The sequence below is a fragment of the Heterocephalus glaber genome, unplaced genomic scaffold (assembly GCF_053883595.1).
Source record: "Heterocephalus glaber isolate CG9 unplaced genomic scaffold, H.glaber_assembly_v1.0 deba00000122, whole genome shotgun sequence".
In the NCBI taxonomy this organism is placed as follows: Eukaryota; Metazoa; Chordata; class Mammalia; order Rodentia; family Bathyergidae; genus Heterocephalus; species Heterocephalus glaber.
In genome coordinates this window covers 53,146,892-53,162,615 of record NW_028258138.1, presented here as the reverse complement: position 1 = coordinate 53,162,615, position 15,724 = coordinate 53,146,892, and the positions used below count along the sequence as shown (strand labels likewise).

The window sequence follows — 15,724 nt, the reverse complement described above, 5'->3', positions numbered from 1 at the left end:
TAAATGACAGTTTATATTCTTGAATTTTAATACAAAATTATCATGAGAAAATTTATTAGATTTTTTTTAACTCTGAATATTCTTTATTGACAAAAGCTAAACAGTGCTAGAAAAGTTCACTGTTACAACTGAAGAGCTGAAAGCTTGAGAGATACAATTGAGATACAGTTGAGAGATAGCCGCTCCTCACATAACTGTATTTTACTTGGAAATGAATAGAAAGGGAGATCTTACACTTAAACATGATAATGATTAAAGTGTTATAATTTAAACTGGAACTTCTATGACTAAAGGTGTTCAGTTTAACTAGAATTGTAAGCTGCTCCCAAAACTTTCGTGCCTCTTAGCTAATGTTACAATTATGTCTTGCTGCTTAGGTTCACATTCTTTCTCCAAAAAGTCATCAGGGCAACATGGACTGAAGAGACTTGCAGATGCTTGCCATCTCTTGCTGCTGAGTTTCCATCATAATCTTCTTTTGCAACATAGCCGTTTCTTCTTTAAGTTCATTTTGTGTCCCACTAAGTAGACTACCGTGATTCTTCTCCAAGTCCTCCAAACTCTTGAGGTACTGCTCATACAACTATCGAACCATTTTCAGTCTCTGATTCTGAACAGTTCTGGATTGTTGAAAAGCCTTTTGTTGTTGTCACATTATACTCATCAGTTTCTCTTCTTGCTCCTCAGCCTTCTTCAGATCTGTATCCCACTGCTGAAACACAGCCAGGAACTGCTCAGAAAACTCTTGGTTAAATTTCTGCCTTTGCTCTTGCTGTGTTTTCCAAACATGTTCAATTTTCTGGCTACTGGATTTGAAGGAAGCCTTGGTATACATTTCTAGTCTTTTTCTCTTGGCAAGGAAGGCCTTGTTAATGTCAGCTCCAAATTTTTCCAGCATATTCTGTACTTCACCCCCCATATCTTCCAGTAGTTCTAAAGAAGACCTTTTTTTCCTACGCTTATCAATTACTGGAATCTTTCCTGCGGGCGCCTCCTTGTCCTCGGAGCCGCTCAGGCCGCGCTCGTCCTAGGCTGTCCCAGGCTGCTCCTCCAGCAGCGCCTTCCCCGCCTTCCCGGGTGCTTTCTGCAGGCGGGCACCATGCTGAGCCTGGGCCTGGCCGGCCGCTGATCTCTTTCCCCACCTGGACGCAGGGGATCAGCTAGATAAAGCGACAGGACATGGGCCGGAGGGAGGGAAGGCACCGCCCCAACCGGGCCCAGGGAGGGCTAGATATCTTTTTTTTTTTTTTTAATTAAATTCTTTTTTTGGTACATTGTAGGTGTACAACACAATTACATTTCTCATTGGGAATTGTACCTTTACATAATGCATCTTGGTTCTTATTTTTTCCCATTCCTAGCCCTCCCTTCATCCCCTCCACCCTTCCCTATTTACAAAGACTTTATTTCCATTTTTTCCATTTCTCATCAATTTTCCTTTCCCTTCTTTCCTTTCCCCTGCCCCTCCCACTATCCCAAGCCTTTGGACCTTTTCTTCCTATTTTGTATTCATCGATTATTCATTCTAATCATTGGTACATTTTAGGTATACAATATAATGACATTCATCATCGGAAATTTGCACCTTTACATAGTCTCTCTTGGTTCTTATTTTTCACCCTTGCCCAGCCCTCCCTTCAACCCCTCCAGTCCTCCCTATTTACAAAGATTTTGTTCCTAGTTTTCTATTTTCTCATATAAATACCTTTTAATATATGGTTATACTATATCAAGTTTGGCATTATTTCATAAATGATGCTAGTTCTAGATGATGAGCTTTTTTCCCTAAGTGTTCTTTATGATTTGAAAAATATGCCCCACAATTTTACTAGTACTGATTTCTAAATTCACAGAAATTAAAGAAAAAAACCTTGTTTTCTCTGTGTAGAAATACAGAATGTACATTTACCTTTAAATTTCTAACTTTCTTTTTTTCTTGGGTTTATAATACCAATTTAATTACATATTGTGATGTATAGCTTTCAAATCATGTAAACCTGGTTCATCAGACATATAACTGTGGTAGATTTTCATACTGTTTAAAACTTAATAACTACTTCTTTAAGAAGTTGATATGATCCTTCCCATTGCCATAGACTTTGTCTTTCTGTGTGAGAGGTGTGATTCTTATCTAATGTTTCCAGACAAATTACATTATGTAAAGCAGTTTGAGAAGAAGTACCATAAAGCAATTTTGAGCTAGGGTTTTGAGTCATTGACTGTTTTGACAGCTCTCATGGTCTTTCTCCCAGCTATTGGAATGCCATGCTTAAGACAAGGGCAGTTCCTCATTTATATCGCAGGACTATAAGGAATATGTGTGGTCATAGCAGTCACACACAGCTGCTCACAACTCAGTAATGCCAGTGAGAAATAGGATATTTTTGCTTGATTATATAGTGTTATATCGCATACTTGAAACTTGTAGCAAGATCATTGAAAAAATACTTAATTTAACTAAATATTACTTTAAATACTAAAATACTAAAGTAAGTATTACTTTAAATAATACCACCAAACTTACTTTTCCAAACTACATGAGTTCTGCTTTTAGTGACTGAAAGGAAAAACTCTTATGATTATTATGATCACATGGCTGTAGTAACTTATTTTATATTTATATTTATTAAATATTTTCATGACATATCTCAAAATGGTGAGTTTAGCATGAATGGATTCGTCTTGAGAAAAGTAGTACTGAATATAATATATTAACATAACTATATTTTTGTCATTCAGTTTCTTTTCATACAGAATGCCTATTGTACGTTGCATCTGCCTATATTGCAGGAAACATGGGTCCTTTATAAATGTGTGTTAAATTTTCATAGTAGGGAATGTGAAAAGGACAGTGATTTGTGGGTTTAACAATCAATCAAAAATGGTTTGCTGAAGTTTTGTGTTCTTTTCCTTCCTTTGGTTCAATGAAGTTTCTTTTGTCACTACAGCCTGTACAACGTTTTACAATTTTTTGCTGTACATGATTTATATCTTTTTATCCCCTATACATATGATTTTCTCACTATGTATCCATTCCTTCCTTTAGCTTGCCTTTAACAAAAAGACAAAATTGCATATACATTTAGTATTTATATTAATTTTATCATTTATTCTCTGTGAATACTTGGTAAAAATTTGGGGGTGGGATTCTCCTCAAGCATGAGATAAAAAGGATTCCTGGGCCCTCAGCAGTTTAAAGGGCAATAGCAAGTTTACCAGTGAGTGATACAAGTTCTTTTATCATTTCTTATCATAGGCCACTGTGAAAAAGAAGAACTTTCGATGGTCTTGAGCAAGCCCCTAGAACATATGAAATATGTAATAAGATTTTTGGAGGAATTGTCTTTGATTCTTTCTTTAATCTTTTCCATAAGTACAAGTGAAATAGAATTTTTGAAAAGACAAAAATCATTTCTCTGTAGCAAAAATTCAATGGATATTAACATAGGAACTCCGACTCATGAGAAGTGTTAATTATGTTATTCCCAACAGGACATTAATGGTAAGAGATGAAGAAGTTTCCCAGACCAAAAATAGGTTGAAGAGAAGCCCAGAGACAATACTTTATAAAATATAATAATATTCAAGGAATGAAAAGAAGTCTAGAGAGCAGTATGGGCATGGACAAAAACAAGTGACTAAGAGAACAGTCTAAGATTAGTAGAAACAGAAAGCACTTATCTGACAAAGGAGGCCTGGTAAAGGATTTTTGACAATATTCTGAGAGCATCTTCAAGTCACTGTAATAATTTAATCAAGACAGCATTACAAAAATTTCTTAAAAGTTGTGCAGTGGATAGAACCGAAAAGAAATAGAGTGGATCCAAAAAATTAATAATAGATATGTGGTCAATAACTCACCTAACACAACTTAATTTTGTAAAGCATTTAGGTCATTTTTGGAAATTAGGAAGTTTATTATCTTCCACATAGAATTTTTAGAAGGTTACAGTGAAATTATTTAAAATTTCATTAAACATTTTCTGATGAAACAACATAAAATAATCACTGCTGAATACCCAATGATGTTCCAGCTTGTCTTATTCAGTCCAGACTGCTGTAACAGTACCATAGTCTGGACGGCTTATAAAATACAGAAATATATATCTTGCAGTTCTAGGGGCTGGAAGACAGATAAGCCTGCAGTGAAGCTGGCACCATTGTTGGTCTCTGGTTATATTCATTTTTCTGAGTTGCAAACTGCCTACTTCTCTTTCAGTCTTTACATGGCCAAAGGAATAACCAGCTCTCTGTCCTCTTCTTATAAGAACAGAAATATTTGGGCTACTGAAAACCTCTTTATTCTTTTTGATCAGCCTACCAAAGTCACATAGACAAGATTCTTTTGTGTGATTGTCAAAAGGCAAAAAGAAATTCTCTGCATTCCAATATATGGATATTTATGCACATACCCATATTCTAGTTGGAAATCAGACTTGGGTAACATTTTCAGTGGCATAAAATATAAATATTGTTTCATTCACATATCTTGCTAATGAACAAGAATGAAAACACTTTCTAAAATATTTTTATACTTTATCATAAGACAATAAAATTTACCAGTAAAGGCCAATTTCTAGCACTCACTGTAATAATAAACAAGCCCATTTGTACGTTCCTCATGACAATTAATAAGACCTCTTTTTATTCTCTAAATATGACCAAGATCTCTTGCAGTAGCCTAATAACTATATTTGGAATGTAGCTTTGTTGATATCCCATCAATTAGCTGCTATTAGAAGTTTACTTTTTGATTAGAAGAAACTGTTATTTAATGAGTAGAACTACTAAAGAATGGTAGTTCTAACTCATATAAAATGTCTATTTCTCTTGGTTAAATATTTCAATACAAATATCGATGTTTTCTTAGATATTCAGTAAATAAATAACAGAACCTGAACTAAAGTGGTGCAATTGAAGTATAGGGACATTGAGATTTGAATATAAACTTCTCCCAGAATTAAAGTAGACTACTTCTATAAAACAAATTTTGGTTAACACTAAAGCTCACATTAAAATCCTCACACCCAGTGTGATGGTGGTATGATGTGGGGTCTTTGGGAATTAAATCACAAGAGTGTAACCTTCAAGATGGGATTAGTATTCTTAGAGGAAAAGATATAAAAACAATTCCTCCTCTGCTCTCTGAGAGCCACATAAGGATACAAAAAGTAAGCCATCTGTAACTAGGAGGCAACTCCTCCCTGGACACTGGATCCAATAGGCTCTTTGATCTTAAATTGCTAAGCCTCCAAACTTTGAGAAACAAATGTTTTATTGCTGCGGTTTGAGCCAACCAATCTGTGCTAAGCTGTTATAATGGTTCAAACTGACTGAAGTTATTATTAAGGGAAATGAAGGTGAATAATAATTTATCTCAATTCACTAGTGAATTTTGTCAAAACTGCATTTGTTACCACTATTGCCAGACTTTCTCAGCTACCTTTATCCATGTAATTGAAGGGAATGTATACAGGTGTTGAAATATACTCTCAAAATCCTCTTGCAAGAAATTTCACCCATATAAAGTATTGGGATATTGATAACCCTCCACTGGGAGATTAAACTTGCCAGAATTACTTCATGTCTTAATTCCTTTGATTTTTTTCAAGTTAAATGCACTAAATTGAACCTGTCCATAGGATTTCTTAACAGTGACCTCCTTGTTTCTATAATAATTGATGTGGTTTCAAAAGGAAAATGGAGAAAAACCAAGAAAGATGAATAAAACATGTCAGTATAAGGTGCCATAAAAATTTCATTGCCACTTGTTTGAAAGGAGCCCACATAAAAACAAGATATTATCCAATTGCACAGAAATAAATCTTTATAAAGGAGTGAATATATAAAATATCGAGATAGAACATGTGTGTTTATATATATTACAATATGTAATCTTGCCATTTTAATTCTTTAAATAAATTTCATCAGTTTTAGTCTCATTTGTTATATTTTATTAGGAATTTTCATTTGTTCTATAACAGTTGATTCAAATAACCTTTCATAAAATACTTTTATATGAAGTCAACTAGTATCATTGAATAGGAAAAATCTATGACACTCCAAAACTTTTGCCAAAAATAATTCTGAAAGTTTTATTTGTATTTAATACTAAAATAAATTGTACTTCTTTTAGTAGTTTTTTACTTCTACATAAATAAATCTTCTAACTATGATTTGTGATTTTTTTATTGGTCTAAGATGCACAGGAGAGATTATACAGTATTGCTGAATAAAGTCTTATTGATTTTTAAACATGCAAAAAGCTATAGAATTACAAGAATTTCCATTCAATTTCATCTTGGATTGAACATTGATTATGTAAAGCCACAATGCCTGAAAGCAAATGGAGCTTATAGACTGTGAATCAAACTACTTAATGAGTTGCAGTTTGTGGCTCTGGCTCATAAGTCTTAAAGAAATGAACATCAACATTACCTAGATGGTAAAACAAGAAATATCACTGACTCAAAATAAACCACAGGTAACTCTATAATTGCATTAGTCAGGTTTCCTGTTTCTGAGTCACATCATGAGATCCCACAACTTAAAGAAAGAGAGGCTTAACTTGGTTTAGATTTTAGAGGATTCAGTCCATGGTCTGCTGACTGCAAGGAAAAAGCATCATAACAGAGGGTATGGCAGAGCAAAGATGTTCATTCTGTCCATGTTCTGGAGGTAGAGCAGAAGGAGAAAAGTGCCCAAGAGGAATTCATGAGGGAATGTATATAGTCCCCATGATTACAACTCCATGACTTACTAGGCTGGTCCAATGTGTGTTTTACTAACCCCCTAGGCTGCTCCCAAGCCATATTTGGCAATCTAACTTAACCATCACAATAGTCAACTTCCAAAGGAATATATTTTTGTTATTCAAACATGTACTTGGTTGTTTTCTAGGTAGGAGAAATACTGCTAGTAACAATTTTATGATTATAACTTTTTAAAAACAATACTGTTGTTGCAAAGTGTAGAGACCTTTGTTGGCTAATTTGATAAAAAAAAGAAAGATGACTTTAAAAAAGTAGGGTTAGATGTTCTGTGGCAGTATAATCCTGGAACGTTTTTAGTGATTATTGACATTAAGAAACAAAAGCAAAAGAAAATTATAGACGTCTATACTTTTAAAATATATATTCACCGATTTTTATCTTATTTACCACTAAGAAAAAAAGAAAATGATCACCTTTTCAAAATACACTGTTGTTTTCTGTTTGTTACATATCAGTTTTATTTTTTGCTTTATTTTTTCTATTTTATCATCCTCTTTTGACTTATTTTATCCTGATTTCCTCTGAACCATAGATCTGATAGCTATCCTTAAAGCACCTAATGTTTCAAGATTACCTTTGTTGTAATTGGTATTCTATTATTTTAAATTATAGCATTTAAAATATAATTATTTCTTATTTTGTGGATTGAATTGGTGGTTCTTCTGCTTCCTATGATCTTGGAAGAGCTACCAAAATGACCAAAACATCCAAAATAAGACATGCACATAACTGGTCATGTTGGTATCCACCCACATGGTTAACTGGATTGTGTAGCTTTTGGTAGACATACATAGTGATCGCTCAGATAGCTACACTGGCATTATTTTATAGCAAGGATTATAAAAATGAATTATCCAATATAACCAGTTCCACTATAAGTACTTATCAAGGCTGCATGCATCGTATTTGCTGTATTAATCTGCTTTCCCTTAGCTGAGACACAATATCCAATACATAATTTAAAAGAGGAGAAATTAAATTTAGCTCAGAGTTTCAAGGGATTCCATCTATGATTGGCTGGTTCCAAGGCAGAAGCATCATATCAGAGGGCATTGTGTAGCAAAGCTGCTCAGTTCATTTGGCCTGGAAGCAGATCAGGGGAACAGCAGCACAAAAGATGTCAGGGACTTTGTACAGTCCCCAAGGTCACATCTCCATAACTCTTCCCCACACAAAGACACAAAGGCATGCTTTAGTAATCTGCTAGGTATTTCCTAACTCAATCTAGTTGATACATGATTAGCAACCACATTTGCTAATGTCTTTGTGGCCAAAGTTGATCATATACAAAGCTCAAAATCAACGTGGGAGTGTGAATTCTAGAATGTAGTTCACTGGGGAACAAAAAATAATAAAACTATTTTAATCCAAAATTTGGAAATAAAAAAGCTTTGTCCAATTCAGATTTATAATACCCGTAGTAGATTAAAATTATCTGAGAAACAATAATTTAGAAAGGCACATTAGTAGAAAGAATTAGGATAGTCCCATACTACTGAGACATACTATGAAGCTTCTGGTCACTATATTGTTATAGGAGAAATGCTGTGTTAAGACCTAACTTGAAAACGTTATCTTAGACCAAATATTGTTCAGGAAGAAAAATAATACTTGAGATTTCATCATTAATTTACCCATTTAAGGGACTGAAAGAAAAAAGCCAACATTTTTTAGCAATTCTTATGGGTTGCATACCTCATCGACATCATATTATTTAATTTGTTATAACATCCTTGTAAATACAGTATTGATGCCCTTGTTTTAAGAAGAGAATATTATAACTTACAGAAGTGTATACAAACAAACATCTCACATTTTAAAATGATAAACAATAAAGCCAGGAATATAGCTTACATGTTCCAAAGCTTATGGTCTTTCTACTATACCACAATGCCGGAGAAAAGATAGTTTTTCTTTCAGAAAAACAAGAATTTGAAATATCAATAAACTTAGTGAAATTCCAGAAGGAGGCCTGCTTGTGTTTATCAAATGCACCATGCCCTTTACCAGAAGCCTGTTTGTACAGGTGTGCCCTCAACTTTTCATCTTCTTGTACAATGTTGGGTGACAATAGTACAGGTTTAAAAATATACAAGATAAATTATGCTCAAACCAATTTTTAATTTATACTCAAACTAATTCCTAATAAAACAGCTCAAATGTTTTTGTTTGTTTCTCTTTATGCCTTCTTAATTCTTAGTTATGTCTATTTGCTGTCTAAGATTGCCAGATGTAGTATTTTGCTGAATAATGGAAGTTTTTAAATACTCACTATAGCATATTCAGACTAAAATAAAATATGAGATATAATAAAATGGAGAAAAAGCTAAAAAAAAATAACACCCAAAGCAGTGTTATTGGTTTTACAGCTCATATTCCATATGGAACTTCAGAGTAACAGTCATAACTTTCAAACTAAACACACAAATTTCATTTCAATCAAGTAACTATATACCCTCTCTTTATGTGTTTTAGTGTTTATGAGTAAAAAATTGAAATGAGTGTTGAAGTATCTCCTCTCTTCTAGCCCTTAAAAGTAGCATTTAGTGCTTGAAAGAAGAAATTAAACTCTTGAAGAGATAGCTATTCAAGACTTTTAGGTTATATTCTTTAACTTTCCTAAGGCCATACATCTTTGAAGAGTAAACTAAAAAGGTCTGGTAAAGAAAAAGCTCAAACTAAAAGCTGCGGGAACAAAACAACACCAGATCTTAGAATATAAGGGATGTTCTGACTGGCTTAGTTTGGCTAAAGTCCAGCTTAATAAAAATGTAAACACACTTTGCCATTAAACCTGTGGATAGAAATTCTACTGCCTTCAGAATTGTAATCAACATTTCTGCATAAATTTAAAAGGTATTCTCTATGATTTTTTAAAAATAATAAAACAGGTTCTATTGATTAGTTCCCTGAATTAAAATCTCCTTCACGTGGCTGGTAATTTCCTGAGATAAATAGTATTCTGTTCTTAGGGTATTGTTTTAATTCACTCTTGAGTTCCTATTCTTTTAAATAAGGAAGGGGGATAATGGAAAGGGAATTATTACATGAGATAGAAACGTTGAACTTAGATATTTTTAAAATATCTGAGGTTGTATTAATGGACCTAAGGTTGATACATTTTATTTGTATACCACTAGCTTTGTACTGCTGTCTACTCTTTAAACAAGATAATAGCAATATTTTGGCTATCTTCTATTTTAGCCCTTATCACTTTAGTCTAATTATTTAAACACAGAATAACCAAAAAATTTCATATTTTCATTAATTTTATAAGATAATATAACAGGAAGTACAAAAACAATTTTATCAAATTTACTCAATACAAAAATTGACTGGTTGAAGACACCTGCCCAAGTGACCCTCTGGATAGTCGCTAAATAAACAAAAGCGTTGCCTGAATAATGCTAAACTGTTAACTTTAAACTGCTAAGTGGTTAACAGTTCAAAACCAATAGGTACTATGGTACTATGAAACTTCATTTTTATTTTTTCACTTTTCTCTTGGGTGATGATAAGAAAGGAGTATGAATGCTAGAAATAATGAGCAACTTCAAATATCAAGAGACCTTAAAGGTGGCTAGATAAAATATATTTAAGTATATTAGTTATTCACAGTAAGTTCAATAAGATTTACTAGAAAAACCCATATAAGAGGCACATTATAAAAATTTTCACATTAATAAAAAGTCTTAGTTTATTTACTTTGAAATAGCATCTGGGAATAATGAATGAGTAGAACAAAGAAGCAATGCTTTGAAAAGACTACTTCAGAATACATACAAGAAAGTACTATCAAGGTGTAGGCAGGATTGTTGTAGATTGCAAAATATTTTTAAGGAGATATTTTTCTTCTATATCAAATTCATTCATGTGAGTGGCTGTAAATATTTATGCCTTGTACTGAACTGCAATCCTACAAAGTCTTAAAGCTCTTTAAAAAGATAATTTTAAAATGTCAAATATACTTGAAAAATATTTGAAATGCTGCAATTTAAGGAAGGAGACAGCATTTTTCTTTGTCCTTTATGTGGCATTTGACCTAATTAGGCATCTTACTTTGAAGCAGCAACTTCCTGGTACAGTTCTGAGATTCTACAATCAATAGCTCTCCTGAAAATGCATCTGGCACGAGCAGGAAGGCTACAATGTGAAGTGGTATGCATAGGACAGCACTCCTAATTTCACAACACGCATTACAAAGAAAGTAGCTATATGCTGGCTGATGAAGATATGAATGCCCATTTATCAAGTTTCTTTTCTATACTCGATCTTAGACAAAAGGCCAAGAAGCGATTATCAAGTTTCTTTTCTGAGGGATGGAAATGGATTCTATAAAGCTTTAGTGCCTACAAGGCTCCCAAAAGTACATTATGGGTACTTGGAGGCAATAGGAAGTTGTGGAAAGCTACATTTCATTTTAAAGGAAGCTTCAATGGATTCTTGTCCATATCAGTTTTTTAAAAAGAATTAAAAAGACTGTTAAGCAATTTACTACCCATACCCACAAATAATGGCACAATTTATTATACTGTTTACCTACTGTCTAATGTTAAATTTCCCTGAAAACAAAAGGAGTAAGACATTATTTCAAATATTCTTGAAGTCCTAAACTTCTCTTTTATGAATTAAATTCAGAAGTTTGCTTAAAGAATACACAGAGTCTTCCAAATTTGCAAATTTTCTAAATAAGTCTCAAAATATATTCAGGTGGGTTTAAAACCTAAATACTTAAGAGTTTTGTTCAAAAAGTCCTTGCCTACACCTATGTCTTCAAGAGTTTTACCTATTTTAGATTCCAGTAGTTTCTGTTTTAACATTTAGATCTTCAATCCATTTTATTTTAATTTAGTACCCAGTGAAAGATATGGATCTAGATTCAATTTTCTGCATGTAGATAGTCAATTTTCCCAGCACCATTTGTTAAAGAAGCTCTCCTTCCTCCAGGCTTTGCTTTTAGCACCGCTATCAAAGATCAAACAGCTGAATGTGTTTGAGGTTGTTTCTGCATCCTCCATTCAATTCCATTCATCCATTTGTCTGCTTTTGTGTGATTACCATACTGTTTCTACATGTCCATCGACAGATGAATGGACAGAAAAAGTGTGATATTTGAACATAATGGAGTACTATTCAGCTGTAAAGAATTATATACTTGAGTCATTTGTAGGAGAAACGATGCACCTGGAGACCATAATGTTAAGTCCAACAAATCAGACACACAAGGTTAAATATTGCATGACTTCTTTTATATGGGAAACCCAAACTATAAGTAAAGAACAAAAAGGAAAGGGGACTAAGAGATGGAGGGAGAGTTGAGGGAATGGAGAGGAAGGGGATGAAAAAGAATTAAGATGTGTATGTATGAACTCCCCATGAAGAATGTAATCATTATGTACTTAGAACATATACTAATAAAATATAAAAATTGAAAACATTAAAAAAAAACCTTAAACAGAAAGGAGCCAAAAATTCAAAGTGTTACTTATGTGGATCTTATTTATTTATTTATTTATTTATCTTTATTGGTACCTGTTTGCAGTACATGTTTATAGTCCTTGTGGCGAATTCATACATGTACATAACACACCTTAAATTTTTTCATCCTCTTTCTCTCTTCTCCCTCCCCCATCCATCTCTTCAACCCCTTGTCATGGAAGAAAGATCTGTCTCCCTACTTCCTATTATCCATCTTTTATTTTGCTCTTTATGTTTTGCAGTTTTGGATGACTACTTAATTTCATACCTTACATATATTCATCCTAGCATGTAATTATATTCTAATGACTACAAAATTTACATCTGTCAAGGCAGAAGTTGATTATATTTCTTATATAATTATGCACAATTGTGGGCTAGCACATTAATAGTATTAGAGACTCTCAGTTCTTATTCTTATTATAAAGCCTTCTCCCAAATGACAAAGCAAAGACAAATTATACAAAATGTATCTTCCAGGACTAGGGGTGTAGTTCAGCCTCAGGGTGCACAAGGCTCTGGGTTCAATATTCAGCACTAAAAATGTATCTTGGAAAGTAGGGATGTATAATGGCTATAAATAATACAAATTGGAATTTGCAGAAGTAGAAGAGTATCAACTGAGATAAAACTTCATGCATTAAGTTAAATGTACCAATTTAATGAATGTAGATTGAGATTTATAAAACTTTCTTTCTTCAAATTGGTCCCTTGATGTTAATGCTATTCTTTCTTTTAAATTGTGCAACATTTCTATAAATAATCTGTGGCCTCAATAAAATGCTTTAAAATTTTTCAATGTTTAATTTGCAAAAGGTAAAATAAAAATGGTTCTGTATCTAATGGTCAGATACAGTTTCTAACAACATTCTCCAATTAAATATTTTTAGAATGGCTGATTTGGGCCCTGGGACAGGAAAAACCTACCATGAACTGAGGCATCTGTAGTGCCAGAAAATAAGGAAATACACACATACACCAACACACGCACACACATACAAAATGTCAAATGTGAAGTTAAAGAGCCCTTGAAGGTCAAAATGGAAGATTTTGATTTGTATATTAAATAATATAACATTGGATCATAACCCAAAGTATAAAATAAAAATTCATGAGTCCATAGTACCATGAATATTCAATTGAATAAATCAACAAATAAAGGAGAGGATAGACCAGTCTTCAAATACTTTTAGTAGATGCTTGTAAAAAGTGAAGTAAACCTGTCTTTATGTTTGCTTTTCACTTCCTTCCAAAATTACCTTGAAAGGAGGAAGGGATTAGCCACACAGGGAACAACAGTGGCCAAGACTCCCTTGGCAGTTTCACTGTTTTACAATTGGGCATTATATTTGTAGGCTGTACCCTTGATATATACATGTTACTATTGTGAAAATGTCATTTAAGTCTTTTTTACAGAAGATATTATCCAGTGTATGTATGAAGAAAAAAATCAGACCAATACCTGTTAAGAGAGATTCTATAAAAGATATGACTAGTATTCTTCAAAACTGCCAAGATTACTATAAACAGAAAGTTTGAGAAATTGTCACATTCCAGAAAAGTCTAAGACAATATGAGAATTAAATCTCCTGCGTACCCTGATTGATATCCTGGAAGAGGAAATGAGCATCAGGTGAAAACTAAGAAAGTTTGAATAAAGAATGAATTTTTGTTAATATTTCAAATAAGTTTATTAGCTGTGACAAATGTACAATACTAATGTAAATTTTCAAAAGAGAAAGTAAATGAGAGGTAAATGGAAATTTTTGTTCTTATCTTCCTGACAGTTTTGTAAATTAAAAATGACCATAAAGAAATTTATTTTAAAAAGTGACTCATACAAAAGTACCAATTGAGATTGTGTCAGATTTAATTTCTTTATTAAAGAGAAGGTGGTAAGTCCAGATCAAAAAGAAAGATGGAAGTATTCATAGATGCTGAAAGAAATGATTGAACAAGATTGCTAACTTAGATAAAAGTGGGTCACTAAAGCCATCAAATTTTTGAACTATAGAATCATTTTATTCTATAAAGCATTTATATCATTACCAAATAAAAGTGGAACAGAATTTTTTCATTGCTATCAGTTTTCTACAGGTTAGTATTTTTCTCCTTAGAGTTTTAAACTACCCAAATCAATTGAAAATAGAAAAACAAGGGACCCACCTAGAGATGCATATAAAAAATATGATGTTATTATTTTTTGACACTATGAATTAAACCCAAAGCCTTCACATTGAGCAATACACCCAGCCATGTCTATGTCTATATCTATAAAATTTTTTAAAATTTGAAACACGATCTCTATAAGTCATTAAGTTCCCCAGTCTAGACTCAAATTCATGATCCTACTGACTCATCATTTCAGAATGCTGGGTGTAGAAACATGTGCCACCATACCTCTTTTTTTTTTTACCATTTTATTAGAATTTTTTCCTTAGTATAAGTCATCACTTTTTATGGAAAGCCTTTCAAATAAATCTGTGTCATTTCTGAATCAAGAAAAAATGTGTTCTATCCATGAAATTAATGATAACATACTAAAATACAATAATGAAATAAGAACAAGATTTATTTACACCATCTCCCTTTAACCCTCTTCTTGAAATAACAATAATGCCTCAAGAATAAATACATTTTATGAAAATAGATTATGTTGAGAAAACTCCGGTGCCAGTTGAGTAAGCATTAGTAATTACTAGCTAATTTTTGTTGAAGTATGACATATAGTTTTGTAAAATGCAATTACTTACATGCAATGATTCATACAGCTATAGAATCAGAATAGTTCCACTATATGTGGTTTAGTAAATTAAATAAGTAAAAGGAGACCAGAAAACTAGAGATGTAGATTTTAGCAATGTTTATAGAATGTTGCCTGAGAGCAGACAGGATCTGAGTATAAGAACATATTCCAAAACTGATTTCTTTAGGTTGGCTCTAAAAGGCCAAGTACATTTTTCCACTCTAAAACTGTCAATCAACTCTTTTGTGATAGGTATGTATTGTCCAAGCAAAGCTATGTGTGTCTCTAATTGACCCTGCAGGTGACCAGTTGCAGGTGCAATTGAGTGTCTAATTTGTACTCTTGGCATGAAGTTCCAATGACTAATTATGCACTTAGTTACCGTGGTGCAATTTGGTTTCTGTACCTCTTTTATGCCAGTTAAGTGATTGTGGGTTCAAACCTTAAACACACTTGGAAGGTTGCTGTGACTGAAAGGTCAACTTAAAATTCCAAGGAAATTTGGCCAGTATAGTAATAACTGGGGAAACAATTTGCAGATTGTTGAATTTTACAAATTTGTCAGCATGTAGAATAAAATACAATTAAAGGAATAAAGAGATTAATGTAACCTCATGGAATGACATAATTTCATTTATTGGCAGGCATATAATTTTCTTTTATTTTTACTGTTAAATACACATTAGTTATTGTTTAGGAAAATGAATTAATTGGAGTAATCTAATAC

The 15,724-nt window shown here is 32.8% G+C and overlaps 1 pseudogene; it reads right to left on the bottom strand.

Moving 5' to 3' along the window:
- Window positions 1-403: 403 nt before the first annotated feature.
- LOC101713007 (synaptonemal complex protein 3 pseudogene) lies at window positions 404-1,101 on the bottom strand (annotated as a pseudogene).
- Between the last annotated feature and the right edge of the window lie 14,623 nt (window positions 1,102-15,724).